Source organism: Lemur catta, chromosome 5 (assembly GCF_020740605.2).
Source record: "Lemur catta isolate mLemCat1 chromosome 5, mLemCat1.pri, whole genome shotgun sequence".
In the NCBI taxonomy this organism is placed as follows: domain Eukaryota; kingdom Metazoa; phylum Chordata; class Mammalia; order Primates; family Lemuridae; genus Lemur; species Lemur catta.
Window position 1 is genome coordinate 71,231,467 of NC_059132.1, and position 13,066 is coordinate 71,244,532.

General features: G+C 36.1%; 1 long non-coding RNA gene across 1 annotated transcript in view; it reads right to left on the reverse strand.

The window, feature by feature from the left end:
* Positions 1-13,066, reverse strand: part of LOC123637683 — a 99,578-nt gene that overhangs the window by 16,729 nt on the left and 69,783 nt on the right. The window contains exon 4 of the long non-coding RNA XR_006735021.1: positions 8,508-8,562. This is a non-coding gene — a long non-coding RNA (uncharacterized LOC123637683). The remainder of the gene's footprint in view (positions 1-8,507; positions 8,563-13,066) is intronic.

The window sequence follows — 13,066 nt, forward strand, 5'->3', positions numbered from 1 at the left end:
CTTAAAAATTCCCTCTAAGTAGCCCCACTGGTTCCTGAGCCCCACACTGCCAAGTGGGGGAAGGTACTTTCAATGCCATTTCTTTCAGTTCCCAGAATTGATAACTATCTTCTCTTCTGAATTTTTCCCTGGGTATGTTAAAGTCTTATCTCTTTCTTATAAATCGTAAATAACTTATTTATTTATAAATAATTTAACAACTATGATGCCCCAATGAGATGATGGATGTGAAAGTACCTCATAAAAATGAAGTATAACATTCATAGAATGCATCATTAATATTCCCTTGCAAGATGGTAAAAGCTGAATAACATAAAACACTGATTTATCTAAACTTCTGATTGACAGGTGTGTGATGAGTTATTAGAGAGGACATTTCTATGCATTAGTGATTGACACCAGGTTACCACTCTCCCAAAAACCATGCCCTTCCTGGGCAGTTGCATTAGAGTCAATATAAAGCCAGTTAGACAAATTTCTGAATCTGTGTTCAAGCTCTTCTTTCTTAAAAATGCAAACAGCTCTCTCCCTCACGTTTTTTTTATTCAATCCTACTGGTCTTTCTTTCACCATCTTACTTTTCTCACTTTACGAAAGGTTTAAATGTATATTCCATACCTACTCCCTCCATTTTTTTTTCCTCAACACCTAGTTTCTCCTTCTCACAAATGTGGACTTTCTCTCTCCAATGCTACATTGAAATGTGTGGACAACAAAGTCTTCTAAATCCACCGAGAGCTCCCTGTTGTGAAATACAATGGCCATGTCACCTTCCTCATTCTCTGGCCCTCCTGGTAGAATTTAACACTTTTAAGGAAACCCAGGAAAAACTTTGAAGTTAGGGGAGTCCTACTTAAAGACAAATAAGATTAATCAATTTGTCCAATGATCTTTTTTTTTATTCCATGAAATAATGGGGGTACAAACATTTTGGTTACATGTTATGACTTTGCCACATCCCAACCATGATTTAAGACGTTCCTTTTCCTCCCTACAATGCTCACTGTGTCTACTGGTTGTGAGTTTACCCATCCTCGACCCCCCTATCCCCAAAGAATATTACTACTGTGTGAGCACCTTAGTGTTGATCAGTTAGTGCCAGTTTGATGGCGAGTACATGTGGTGCCTATTCTTCCATTCTTGTGACACCTCACTTTGGGGCCAATGGTCTTTTTTAAAAAAAAAAAAGTTATAAAAGAAATATTTAATTACCTGCTTTGCCAACTTACACAGTATCATGGCAAGAAGGTACAGCTAGTCTGTGGAAAATTCTTCCAAATCAATACAGCTCATATACCAAAGAAACTTGAGACCAAATCTTCCCAAATTTGATAGCAACCCTAAAAATTCACATTGCATTACCAGTGACAAGTTATAAAGCTGAAACAAATTTTTCTACATTATTAATAATAAGTAAATTTTAATCAACCAAGTTAGAGAAAAGACTGAATTGATTTTGCATTCTCTCTATGGAAAATAGTACTAAATTATTATCTATGCACAGGTGACAAAAAATAATGTAGCCCAGAAAGGTAGGGGAAAAAGGTAATCTGGAATTATTCAAGGCAGCATATTAATAAGAACATTATGTTATTTCTCTGGGTTTTAAGATGTGTGTGATATTTCTCAGATTTTATTCATCAGTAACTTCTTGTGATTTCTTATGTGTAATATTTACTGTTTATATAATTTTATATTTATAAATTTATATTCTTTTTTTAAGGAGAGTGTCCCCCAAATGTATTAGCTTCAGGTCCATCCAAAACTGTATCCTACTAGTTATACACTAGTTCCTGTATCATAGAAATGTAGACTATTAAATCAAGTGCTTTTCTGAGTAATAGAAATGCGGTGTTATTATCAATATCTTGTGAAATGCCAGAATTCCTCTGTCATCTCCTCCTATCTTCCTGGACCCCTTACCATTTCTATACCTATGAGTATGTTCACAACCATGAAACATAAAGATAAATAGATACTACCTCTGTCTTGAGTAGATTAGAGCCCAATGAAGGGAAGAAGACATGTAAGCTAATAATTATGCAATAACCTGATCACTGCTCTAAAGGAGTTAAGAGCGCAGAAGGGAGAGAGACTGATCTACCCTGGGAATTCAGAAAAGTGTCATAACAAAGGCAAGAGCTGAACTGGATGTGAAGAATAAGAGGGAGTATGTCTGGCAGGGGAGGGAGAGAGCACCCCCACAGGGAACATTGCAGGTTAATCTACCTGAGCAGAGCATCAAAGTCATTCGAAAGAATGTAGGCCAATAGCTGTGCTGGCATACCAAGAACAAACAAAAACAAGCCACTCCCCAAAAGGAAAGAATCACTAGCTTCTCAGAAGAATTAGAGAATGATAAGCTTATAAGTTGCATCCTCTAATATGACAAACATTTATAAACCTCAAAATTTGTGGCCTCAAACTTTGGTATCAAAGAAGTCTGGGCACTGAATTTCCCCAGAGTACAAAAACACTAGAATTTATGCTACCAAAAGTATTATCAACCAGACTTGACTCCCCACTATATAACACTTTTTAGTTGTGTCACCTGGAACAATTGTGTAACTTCTCAAAGCCTCAGTTTCCTCATCTGTAAAATGATCCTATTTGTAGTTATATCAAAAATTTGTCATGACAATTAGACTGATTGATTATGTGTGGCATAAAGTAATGCTGAGCAAATGTTATCTGTTGCCATTAAGCGAGGCTAACACATCCAGGTTTTTCTAACATTAAAGAAAGATAGATGTGAATTGTACATCTCTTTTTACACTGATAATTAACTAGAGGAAAGTCAGCACCTGTCAGCCAAAAACAATCAAGCTGGAAGCATGAATGTTCTTGCAAATAGCCAGAGCATTCCAAAGAATTCCAGAAATGCTCTCACATCCTCTATCACATTCCTTTAAGCACAGATTAATTTAAACAAACAGCCGAAGCTCTCCACATCAGAAATGTACACACAGGGGCAAAGGCCAAAAACCAAATCCCCATGCAAAATAACCCTCTTGTGAGGAAAGAAGCACGTAATTCTGCATGATAGATGTGGTTCCAAATATATTCCTGCAGAAGCCAGAGTCGCTTCATGTTTAGGCTCCAAAGGGACATCTCCAGGCTGCGCTCCCTTCGAGAGAGCCCTTTGATAGCCAATTGCGCTCCACGCGATAGCTTGATCCCTTTCAGCCTTAATAGACGAGACTGCTTGTTTAATGGCAAAATGTGTGCATTTGAAAAGAAGGGGCATCAACCTCCTCGATTTCATTGGAAACTATTAGAGAACTGTGTTGTTCTTTAGTCCAGGAGGCCGTTAATCCTGTTACTTTAGAATGAATGGGCAGATCTGGGGTCCTTAAGATACTGGGGGGGAACAGACCTTCCCAGTAAGCCAACCTCTTGGTTTTTGTGACTGAGGACTTAGACTGTCAATAATTGCAAGTTGATCTTCCTAACGAATGTGGCCATAATAGCAACAATCTGTGAACATTGGTGGGGTCTGGGGTTTTTATGTGAGGGGGGGTTGGTAGTATTTTGGTACTAAAATTAAGTCATGACATAGAACTTGAAATATATAACAATGTGTTAGGCATGTAACAATTTCCCCAGGGCCCAAAAACACAAGAATTTATGCTACCAAAGCGTTTTCAATCAGGCCTGACTCCCTACTGGCTATTATCACATGAGAATGTACAAATGTAGGGCACCTCTGAATTTACTCATTTCTTAGGTTTTTTTTCTCATCACTAATGTCACTCAAAGTGTTGTGTCGGAAAATCATAACAACCCTGACCAATAATTTGTTATAAGACAAACAAGGGGCCATAAAAGAAGGCACCAATCACTTCTTGAAGGAGGATTTACAGAAATGAGAGTTGATTTGTTTAATTGGAAGGGGCTCCTCTACAAATCTCATTACATGAAGCAACAATAAAAACCAACAGGCATGAGACAGCAGGGTACAGTCGTGAGCAGCTCTGTAGCCAGACTTACATATTTAGTTACAACTTCTGGAGACCATAAGCACTAATGGACTTAATGACTTTTTATTACCCAACTGAACAATTGAGCCTGGCCCTCTGAGAGCAAATGACCCTATGACAAATTCAGGGAAAATATTACACAAGGGGTAATTTTTGTGGCCCATCAGAATATCACTATATGGTGGCATTGCATTAAATCTTTACTTAAGGCTGGGAGCGGTAGCCCACGCCTGTAATCCTAGCACTCTGGGAGGCCAAGGCAGGAGGATCGCTTGAGGTCAGAAGTTCGAGACCAGCCTGAGCAAGAGTGAGACCCTATCTCTACTAAAAAAAAAAAAAAAAAAAAAAAAGTAGAAAAAATGAGCCCAGCAACTAAAAATAGAAAAAAAAAAAATTAGCTGGGCATGATGGCAAGCACCTGTAGTCCCAGCTATTTGGGAGGCTGAGGCAGGAGGATTGCTTGAGCCCAGGAGTTTGAGGTTGCCGTGAGTTAGGCTGATGCCATGGCACTCCAGCCCAGGTGACAGAGTAAGACTATGTCTCAAAAAAAAAAAAAAAAGGAAAAAAGGAAAGAAAGAAAGAAAAGAAAGAAAGAAAGAAAGGAAGGAAGGAAGGAAGGAAGGAAGGAAGGAAGGAAGGAAGGAAGGAAGGAAGGAAGGAAGGAAGGAAGGAAGGAAGGAAGGAAGGAAGGAAGGAAAGAAAGAAAGAAAGAAAGAAAGAAAGAAAGAAAGAAAGAAAGAAAGAAAGAAAGAAACCTTTACTTAAGGTAACATGAATTTTGGAGAAAAAATTTTATTTAAGGGTTTTGCCTTTAATGACTCAGAAAAAATGTCGTAGATAATAGATGCCATCAGCCTATATCCAGCCACACACCTTTATCCTTATGTTCCCTCCCCAGCTCAATGTTAAGAAAGAATTTCCAAATATGTTTTACGGAGGGAACCATGAAGGGTTCCTGCTATTTCCACATACACCTTGCTCAGAGATCCACTTCACCAGTCACACTTGAATAAAGTGCAGTATTTGCGTTAATTTGCAGATAGCTAGAGCACCCAGCAGTCTGCCTTCATCCTCTCAGATGGTCCCAGCATCCCTGTCAGATCTGGGATATATCCACAGTCCATAGAATTTCATAGTTATCTAACTAGAGAAAGTTAGAGCTGATGGTCTTAAAACTTAAAACCATGTTTCCCAAGTCATGATTCTTAGAGAAAATGACAGTATGTGTTTATACCCAAGGGTAAACAGACAAGGCAGTGTGTGTCCAGAAGTAGCTAGCTGGGGGAGGAGAGGAAAGCACGGGGTGGGGATGAGGGGAGTCCAGGCAGCCTAGGTCATGCCCTGCCAGCCTTGGCTGCGTGGATCAGTGTCTACACACACCAAGAACCCATCACACCATCTACCAGGGAAACACTCCCTTAAAGAATGTAGATGTTTAAAGTGTTTTCTTGGAACATGAGTAAGATTATAAGGTCTTCATGGTGTCTTTAGCCTTTGTGTGATGAAATCAGGGAGTATGAGTCAATGTTATTTAGTCTCATGAAGAGAAAGGGGCCTACATGGTTGGTGTTCTAGTAACACTTGCTATTGCATTAATCTTTTAAATACCAACCAGTACAAGAACCTAAGAATGCAAAATTAAGCTATGTTATGGATTCACAAATTAGATACAAACTTATTTATCCTCAACCTAAATGAAGTCAGGGTGAACCTAAAACTTAAATTTATTAAATCTTTACAATTCCTTTTTTTTAAATTCTTCATTTTGTTTTCTTCATTATCATCTATGATACAGGAAAAACACAGAATGTATTTAAAGTGGGCTAGTGTTCTATGTGTTTGCTTAAACTAGTCATCTAAAAAATGTAAAAAGAGGTTGATTATGACAGTGTGGTAGAAACAGCAAGAATTAGCTCAAATTGGATGATTTCCACAAAGAACTTGCAGGCTGGGATACATCTACAACCACTTTCTGAGATGCTTACTTTAGTAGTTCAGATGTTATGACCTTAGTTGGACCGAGCAGGCTACATACCATCTTAGAAAGTTTGTAAACAAAATATCTAAGTGGTTTATAGAGGAACAAACACTAACCATCTGAAACTGTCACTGATATCAAGCAAGCATAGAAGTTGAAGACCATATGAGTCATTTTAATAGTCATCTACAAATAGTTTTGTTCAGGACACTGCATGTAACTCACAAAATAATTAATAACTACTGTTATTCTCTGTGATGCAATCACCCACAGGACTACAGACACGGTCAGTCATGTAGGGAAAAGGCTTTTTGAGTGCAGTCCCCAACCATATTGATAAACTTTTTAATTGAGCATTAATGATTAACTCTTAGGTAAAGAAGGAAAAAAACACATGAAAGTTTCTTGATCGGCTACACATTAGTAATAAACTTTCAATAAATTTGCCTATGATATGTAAGGTGCTCTCTAAGGGTACAGTGATAAACAAGACCCACAACTCAAGGAGAATACTATACTATTAATAATACTAGTATATTAGCATACTAATACTAATATACTAATACTGAGAATAGTAATACTATCAAAGACTCCAATTTTATTTCCTTGCTGAGAAAAATGGGTTCCAGTGGACTTAGTCATTTTAGAAGCAAAAAGTAATCATATGTATATACTTCACAAAATTATATGAATACCTCTATATTAATATCTCTCCGATATCTCTATATTAGGAATTTATGATTCATTTACATTCTCTCATGGGAATAAAGTTTCATATGATTCTGCACCATATTGTAATAGGATTGCAACATTGGGATGGGGCAGGATAACTTAGTTGCACAACTACAGGGGGCACCATTCACATGGCATTCAATGTGAAGAAGAAATAGCTTGATCACTGGGGGACATTAGAAAACAAAGAAAATATGTTAATATGTTTAAAATGGAAATGATCAGCTCATCAATTAGAAAAACAAAAGTCCACAATGAAAGAGAGAGAAAAATAAGTTTATAAATACAGGACAAACATTAGAGCTGCTTTGTTGTCACAGTAGTTTCCTTAATCAATTGGAATAATAAAAACTCTTCTTATCCCTAATGTCCACCAAAGATCCAACAGAAGAAAAAGCCTTAACCAAATGACACTCATCAGAATTATTACAAAAATGGACAGAACCTGAAGGCAGAAAAGATGAAAGAGGTGCATCAGTTAGATGGGGGACAAAGGGATCTGAACAAAAATAGATTGACTAGTTTTATGTTGTGAAAAGTAGAAACAGTAAGAGGCTTGGCAGAATGATGGAGGATGACGAAAGCAGACAAGTTCTCTGAGGGAAGCAAGGGTGGGGAAGGGAGTTGCACAAAGCACAGCCTATCATGCCTCTCTGCTGCAACTTGCTCCACCCGCCTAACTTGTTACTCAATCACGCTACCGTCCACAGCCTTCATTACTGTCAGCAGCCGCAGCTGGATGCTTACTTACTATGGGCTACGGTGCTCTACTAAACACAACATGCAGATGGTTCGCTTGTCCTTTGAGCACCTTTATGAATTACATCCTATTGTTATTCCTGTGTTTACAGAGAAGAAAACCAAGTCTGAGGAAGCTGAAGTAATATTTACAACTTTTTGTTGGCTGTTTAGAGTTGATAAGATTCTTCACCACGCACTCAAACTCTTATAGATTAAAATTAACCTCTATCCTGCCTCATTCAAGTGGTTGGAATTCTATACTTCTCCACCTGCATAGCGATATTCACATACAAGCTTTTACAAGATGAGGCATTTTCTTATCTGTTTCATTGGCCATTATTCTATAATTATCATATTGCAACACCCCCATGTCAATGATCCAGACAATTGTACTACCAACTAAGAATTTTTATTTTTAATAAAACTTCACTATTAGCCCCAATAACAATAAAAGTTCTACAGTAATAAGACAATACTGCAGTTGATTTTAGCAGGCCGTCATTTGACTATATCCTTCCAATTATGTAGCAAATTATTTGCTTTTGAGTGACTCAAAGAAATTCCTCATTTTGCGAAGAACACTTGTAATTTAGAGACTGATCTCCATGTGGATTACAGTTCCTATTTGGTGGCATCATTCAACTGCTAGATAGTAATAAATGAGGTTCTCTAAGTATCTTATGCATCCTAACATTTGAAGCATACACAAAGCAACGTAATGTGTTACCATACTTCTATAAATACAACTTACATAATGACCATAAAAGCTATGATGAACATGATATATTAAAATTGTGAGACTAGACTAACTGCTTAGAAAGTTGTTGCTTGCCAGACTTGTCAGGCATTTGAAGTACCAGAGAAAACAAGACCCATGAAATTTTTAAACACTATTTGAAATGGTTAATGAATTTAATTTACAAATGAGTTTGTTTGGGAATATTGAATCTTACTTGCAAACAGCATATGAAGTTGTTGCCAGGGGGCAAGATGGTTCATGAATTTCTTATACAGGACTTCAGTGGTCCTTTAATTTTTTGATTAGCTTATAGAATTAACAAATTTATTTATCCTACCTTAGAAGGTAGCTCTATCCACTTCTTCATGCCAGGATTGCAGATTTGTAGTCACCTAAACAAGAAGACCAGAATGATCATATCAGTCTGTAACCAACTAATGCTAAAAATTCACCTTATCAATAGAGATTCTGCATTCTATTTCCAAGGATGATTCTTCTGAGGCTACAGGTAGTCAAGCTAAGACCACTTTTGTTGTCATGGGATTGTAATAATCTAACCTCTCTCACAATGTTTAATTCACACTTGAATTATATGAGTCTGATAATGGACCAAATTATATGCAATGGTAAGTGGGTTCTTAGAACATACAGTTTTAGATGTATCCAATTCAAATATAACTGCATTTTTTCTTATTTTGTCCCAATATAAAGTTTTTCAATTTATTTCTCCTTTGTTCTGAGCTACCAGTTTCCCTCCTCTGTCATGTATAATATTTTCTTATTAACCTTAATATACTATTCTATATATTGTCAAACCAAATTATTTAAATTCTTATTTAAAGTTCAGTAACTTTAATTTTTAGAACAAATTTAAATCTTATTCAAGCATATTATTTTATAATATTACCCATTGGTAAGGAATTTTACTAACATCATTATTTTTTAATTCAGAAAATTTCAGTGTTAGAGCTTGATTTTTAAAGGTCTTTAGATAAATACAATTATTATTTCCTTCAAAGTATAAATGTAAAATAATGCGACCCAATTAATATCAAGTTAAATATATTCACAACAAAGTGAGTATAATCAACAATAAGTTAGGGTATACTTTAAAATAACTAAAGAGTGGAATCAGAATGTTCCTAACACAAAGAAATGTTAAATGCCTGAGGTGATGGATACCCCAATTACCATGTTTTGATTAATTCACATTGTATGCCTGTATCAAAACATCACATGTACCTTATAAAAATATACTATTATGTACCTATAATTAAAAATTAAATATATATACTATGTAAAATTAAAATAAAAAATTATTAGAGAAATGGATCAAATATAGTAATTTTAAAATTTTGAGTAATTAATTTTAAAATATAAGAGTAATAATTTCTGTAGATTTATCTTGTCAGGATTCTAAAATAACCAATTCAGAAAAGCAGCAGAACATTTGTATCAAAAGAGCACTCAAACTTAATTATAAACACACATGATAAGTACAAATCCTCCATTATAAGTTCAAGTAGTGGTATGATAAAGAATGTTTTAAGTAAAAGCAAGAATAAAAAAATTAGAAAATTATAGCCATAGAAAATTTTAGCCTGTTTCACTCTAGTGGAAAAACCAGAATCTTTCTTGGATCAAAATATAACATTCTTAATCCTTAATTGTGAATGCTATTGAAAATACTTAATCACCATTTAGTAAACACATTATTTTTAAAAATTTATAGTACACATGCACAGCTACACACTTAATATATTGATAGATAATTTTCTTTACTGCATAAGATAATGAAATCACCAAATTAAAATTTCTGAACTTTTTATGTTCATAAAATGCATTTTTAAATTTTAATTTTAAACTAAAATATTTACTATGTAAGTCCCAAAATTTGAGATTATAAATTCCATAGAAGAAAAAATATCATTGCCTTTTCTTCTTTGCTCAGAAACTAGGGCCCCAGAAAGTCAAAATTGGCTTTTTAAAAAATTGATAACTAAACATTGGGGCAATTAAGCATGTTACTTATTTCTTACAGAACTGGTTAGATGTATTTTTGTTATGAAATTATTTAAATAATCTTCAAAAAAGTTATTGTTCTAAAGTTTCGTTTACTGGTTGGGATCAAACTCGGGATAGAGAAAGGTAATCTCTTATTAGTAATCACACTGACATACTCATCACATTCATATGTTGATTCTTGCTGAAACAAACATTAAGATTTTCTAACAGATTCATATACACATTTAAGTTCTGTTATTTCTCTGTTTAGAAGGTGCCTAGCACAAACAGATGACATTTGAGACTCTGGTCCCTTTGATCACAAGTTTTTTCTGTGGTAATCTTCTCATCTGCTTGGTCAAATCATAGAGTTGAATTCTAGAGCTCAAAAAAAAAAAAAAACTCTTATCAGAAAATACTTGTTTAAAAAAACAAAATAGCCATTCACAGTTCAAAGTGATGATATATTCAGTTCCATATTATGGCAAGATTGGGTAAATTTTATCAATCTTATTTTCTTTTTCTCAGAAAAAAAGACTAAAATTCCAAGTGTTCCATATAGTTAAGTCCAAGTGACTGGGTTTTGGCCAATGATATGTATGTAGAAATAATGTCATTTTCATGCCGATTTCATAAAATCCAGTGCAGGATCATCCATGAAGGCAACAGAGGAGACCACGCAGGGAAGATGGCAGCTTCACAAGCAGAGCAACTTCACCTGCATCAGACAGTGATTCAAGAAATAAGTGAAACTTTATTTACTACACCACTGAAAGTCTGGAACTTCTTGACTCCTGCACTAGCACTGAGCCCAACCTGACTAACAGAGAAAGTAGCGTGGGTAGTAGAGACTACATTATAGAACTTTTAAGACATGGCAGCCCTACCCATCAGGCACCAAAGAAGCTGAAAATATGGTGATCTAAAGTTGCACAGTGGGAAAGCAGGTTGTAAAACTATCATCAATGATAACCTGATAGACAAGACCACAGCCTACTAAGTCAGAAGCTCTAGAGGACAGAAGTGGAAAAAAAATCATACCCTAACTGTATACTGACTAACATAGGCTGCATTTGGTAAGGAATTACAGTACATGAAAAAAATAAGCTCAGAAAAGAATTGGTTAGTTTGGAATACTCTAAAATAAAATTAATCTCAGGAATCATTCTTCACTGAAATAGCCATATTTTCAAATTTCCACAGGGCTGCTGTATCTTTAGCATTAAGCAAAATGGCACTGTCTGCCTGAAATTCAACAGTCAAATGTAACCAACTCCTCTATTTTTTTTTCCAGAGAATAACCCAAATTTTTTTTTTCAGCTCATTATGGGGGTACAAAAGTTCAGGTTATATATATTGCCCATGCCCCCCCAATCCCTGTATCAGACAGAGGTGGGGGCTGGGGGGAAGGGATGGGTGTAAACCTACTTGATGAGTGCGATATGCACTGTCTGGGGAATGGACACGCTTGAAGTTCTGACTGGGGGGGACGGGGGAGGGGATGGGTGCATACCTACATGATGAGTGTGATGTGCACTGTCTAGGGAATGGACACGCTTGAAGCCCAACTCCTCTATTTTTAAGCCAAGTCTATTCATATTGGGTGGTAGGGAGAGAAAAAGGAATTAATGCAGCCGTTACCCCAGGCTTTCCAAAAATCCTTTCTGAGTGAGAAGGTTTGAAACTAATTATGCTCCAGCTAACAATGCAGTTTATATATATAGCATTATGGCTTCTTTTAAATTTCAAATACTTCTGAAAGGTTAGTTAACTTTTCATATCAAGAAGGAAAATAAAAAATACCATTATCCATTATCCATGCAACGTTCTTAAGGCAGAAAATATATAAATCCAAACACAATATTCAAATTATCATGACAGACCCACAATAGATCTTGGGTGGAGGGACTTGGAGAGTGTGATCTGGTACTAATTTCAGCAAGCTGAACTTAATTTTCTACTTTGGGAGGCAACGCATGATAGTCATTGTTTAACATCGTTCCACTTAGGCTTAAAAATCTCCATAAAAGAAACCGTAGGGAGAATTTATATGCTACACATTATGCCAAAGTTCTACAAAGGGTGAGCTTGGACTTGGTGACCAGGAGAGTTTCCCTCTTGTCCAAAGATTATCTTTGGTCATGACCTGGAGCACATGAAAAGCACTGAGAACTTGGTCAGGGCAGAGCCAAACAAATCATGCAGGTGTCATCTGGCAATACTAGAATCCGGAAAGGGGGGTAAAATGCCACGGGCCTGCCCTCAAGAGACTACTATGCCAGAGAAACAGTGAGATGGGGAGGAGACCTGCTAAAATAAGAATCAGGAGATTTAGGTTCTGAATTAGATTCTTCCACTGAGCAGATATGTGACTTCTGGGCCAAGTCACTTCTCCATTTTGGACTTTAATCTCCTAGTCTATAAAATGAAGGAGTTGGGCTTAATTATGAACTGCCAACTCAAATACCTATAAAAATCTAGCAGATAGTTAACAGAGAGACCCAGGCAGAGTGGGGACCATGATTAAGTGAAGAATGCATACCCTTCCAAAGGGGCAGGTGCTATTCAACTCCAGTTTATCAATAGTTTGCAGTAATACAGGCCCAGAGTACCCAAATTTTCAACTTTTTCAAGAGAAGCTAGGAATTAAGGACTTTTACGTAAAATCTTCCCATTTCTAAATGTTCACAACTAATTCAATTTGTAAGCACTTTATTGCCCAAACAAGAAATATCTGCTAGTGTGACATGGCCTGGAGATCCCATTTGTCCCCCAGGTAGTCAGATAACTATATAATATCTAAATAATATCTTACCTCTTTGAAGATAAATTTAAACTAATTGCCTCATAAATGACACTGTTTCCTCTATGTGAGCTTCAGAATATGTTGGA